Raw genomic sequence first — 3,823 nt, 5'->3', positions numbered from 1 at the left:
CACACCACTTGAGCGGTGAAATGTGCGCTCGAATGGTCTTCACGATCCTGTTTACTATAAAGTGCACAGCTTGCTATTTCTAGGGTTTGTGCCGTCCAGATTTTCAGAGAGGAAGAAAAAACAAAGTGTTTTATATTGGAGGGTGCTTTATGAGTGTTTCTTTGATGATTTAAGAGTGATCAATGGATTCATGAACTTTACATCAACATCATCAAGAAGTTTATTTATTTTCTTTTATTCACAAAAGATAAAGTTGTTCTTTAGTAGATTCCGGAGAACTTGGGCCTAAAACTTTGGTGGATTTCAGAGTGACTCATAGTCGTGGATTCGATATCAACGTTGTGGATTTAATGTTGGACAAGACCATTCTGAGGTGAAGACGGTGGTGGAAGAGGCACATTGGGGTCTGTTCAATTCGGGCGTAGATTCGCTAAGTAATTGAAAGTACACTTGTGTAATTTCTTTTTGTCTTCTTAGTGGATTGTTTTGTAGCTTTGGCCCGTGATTTTTTTATCACAATTCAATATGCTCCAATTGTGGTTTTTTCACGTTAAATTACTGTGTCGATTTGTCTTTGATTGTTTAATTGGAATTATTATTTATTGTTTAAAAATTCAAACATAATTACAAATCAATATCTCGGGAATTTTTATATTTTTTAGAATGGGATCTAGCAAAGGAATAATTCATAGCAAGGAGTGTTGGGAACCAACTGCCCAATTCCCCTTGTACCAATTGTAGGAAAAATATTTTTCAGTAAAATTAATTTAATGCAAATAAATAATAAAATAAAACACAAGAAATTTCTTACAGAAATTCTGTAAATTTAATACAGATTGTGACCAAAGCCAGTGTTTGAACACTATGTCTTTAAGATAGAATTTCGCCCTTACCTTTGGTGTTTGCAATTAATAGACGTCCTATCTCTAGGATACAACGATCACCCCACACAAAAATTACACAACTTTCTATGTGTACACCGAGCTAATTTGTGCAATGCACTCTCTCTTATATACTTGACTAGACGTAATGTATGAATCATAAAACAAACCTTAATTTATGCATCAATACCATAGGATGAGATGGTATTTATAGAAGTACTCATAACCTTTAGAATGGTCATGCCTGTTGGGTTCATACCCTTTCATATGAATAGACACCAAGAAGGATTGCATCCTTTCATTCAAATGGAGTCAATTCTCATTCACTTCTAAAACTTTCCAACAATCCCCTATATGAATGAAATTGATGACACAATACAAATGAAATGCAAACACTGACAAAGAGAGTACAAAATGAAAATATCATGCATCAAGATAGGTAGCTTTGGCCTTGAACCTTCCTTAGTGAAAGACTATTGGACTTACTAACTAATTAGTGGACGTGATGCCTTGAACTGTTCAACCGTTTATATAAGTCAAGACAATAGGATTCACACAAAAAATCTCTGAACACAACTTGGTTCTTTCATTATGCCCATTTTGGCCTTGGGCAATTCCTGGTTTCATGAGTGCTTTAGAAAATTTCGCCTTATCAATTTCTCATAAAAATGGCCCCTTCACATTCGTATAGGTGATTCTTATTTCGATATACCCTTTTAGATTTTTCAAAATTTAAGTAATCATTAAAAACATAGCTTATCCTAAGACCCTTACAGACAACACATGTTACAGATATCACTCTCATCATAAGAATTGATAAGAGATAAACTCTCTTAGTGATTTCTAGTGAGTCATCCATAATTCGGTTGTCCCTTTGAACCTAAATCTTGGGATCTCCAGTTAACTAGGTTGGGTTGCCATTATGGCAACTCAAAATTAATAGATTTTAATCACATTCCCCTCGATGAACTTTTCATCATTTGCTCTCTAGTCAAACTTTTTGTTTAGCGGTCGCTATTTTTCGTTTGATTTTCTTTTTTATATATCATTGAGTAGTTAGCGGATCCACTATACTGTTCTCAAACAATACTCACATCTAAGAGCAAATATCTTACAATATTAGGTCTTTGACTACATCAAGACTTACCATTTTTATGTCACTCTCATTTTTTTTAATTCACATTATAGACATAGGTGTTCCTTAGAAGTTAATGAAGCCATTTTTACTTCTACTTCAATTTTTCCTAATCAAAGAATTGATATTCTTTATGGACCTACTATCGAAACCGTTACTTTGGTAAAATTCTCCAAGCACCCCCATATTTTAAATACTCTAAGAAAAATTAATTTCCTTGTTAAGATATTATCACACAAAAATATCAATACACCCCTACAATTCTTATATAAATCAGAATATAACATTTTTTACTTATTACTTTTCAGGTACTAGAAATGAAATAGAAATTCAAAATAATTATGATTACACAAATCAAAATTAATGTTTACACAAATCATATCAGTATAGTTTTTTTTTTTTTTTTTTTGACCAAAGAGTCAAACAATTCAAAAATCTCATTTAATTGTATAAATCCTTAAAATGCATTCAAGAAAAAAGTACTTGTACAACGTATTTAAGAAAAAATATTTGTACCTCCAAATTAAGATTTTAACTCTTAAATTTGAGGCGTTCGGATCCTCTAGAGTAGTAATTGTGGAGCGCCATGTGTCCCATTTTAGAAGTGAATGGCTGAGATCGTTTTGATGAAGAAAAAAAAAATGTTTGTTTGTTTCAGTTCAATGACTCAAAGAGAGGGAAAAGGAGAAAGAAAGGAGGGGCTGAGGAAGAAGGCCAAAGGCAATGCTGCCTTCACCACTGGAAACTTCACGGAGACGATCAATGTTGTTGCGGACAACTATGTTCTCTACTCCAATCAATCCCCTCCTACGTTGTCGAGATCAAGTCTGGTGTCGCCCACGAACAACACAATCTATAGATCTTGGGAAATCGACAAATTTTGGTAGCACTATTAGAAAATTGACTTTTGTGTCTATTTTTTTTACGACTATTTGTTTAACCATAGCAAAAAATATATTTGCGATAGCATTTTCTAAGTTCTAATTTATCTATGTGCTTTATTTCTTCTATTTTCTTTTATTTATATTTGCCCTAGTCAAGCTCACTCAAACTCTCAACATCGCTCTCTCTCTCGCTCGCCCATTGTCGTCTTAAGGTGTATAGGGACCGTTTAAATTTATTTTCTTTGAAATAGGAATTTGAGAATTAAGAATTTTTGTGCACTATGTGTTTTTTGGGTATGGTTAGCTTTGTTTTTTCTTTGGGATTATTTTCCTGTGGGTTTGTATAGGTTGAAAATTATTGTTGTGTTTGGATTTGGATTTGGATTTGGATTTTTTAATTTTTATATTAATAAGTTTTTCTTGATTTGGGAGTTATGGTTGGATGGGGTTCTATAAATTGAAGATCAAAGAGGAGGAATTGAGTTTGAGTTGCATAAACTGAGTTTGAGTGATTGAGATTGAGTTAGATAAATTGGGTTTGAGTATTGAAGAGGAGGAGCTCAGCTGGCCGGAAATGTTTCTGCCGGCGCCAGCAAGGAGGGAGCTTCTTACTCGGCCCCACCTCTCTCTCTCTCTCTCTCTCTCTCTCTGAGCTGAAACAAACAGTTTTTTTTTTTCCCTTACCAAAACGACGTCGTTTTGATGAAGACTAATCTCAACATTCACTTCAAAAAGGGGACCCCTGGCACTCCACCATTACCACTCTAGAGGATCCAAACGCATGAAGGAAACTCATATCACAAGAAAATAATAATAATGATAACAAATAACAAATACCTAATAACAAAAAGGCTGTACTCAGTGCTTACAACAGAACAAAATATACATAGTACAGCACTTTATTCAAATATTGAAACAAATAA

The sequence above is a fragment of the Camellia sinensis genome, chromosome 1, assembly GCF_055761805.1.
Source record: "Camellia sinensis isolate YWXY chromosome 1, ASM5576180v1, whole genome shotgun sequence".
In the NCBI taxonomy this organism is placed as follows: domain Eukaryota; kingdom Viridiplantae; phylum Streptophyta; class Magnoliopsida; order Ericales; family Theaceae; genus Camellia; species Camellia sinensis.
Note: the sequence above shows the minus strand (reverse complement) of the source record.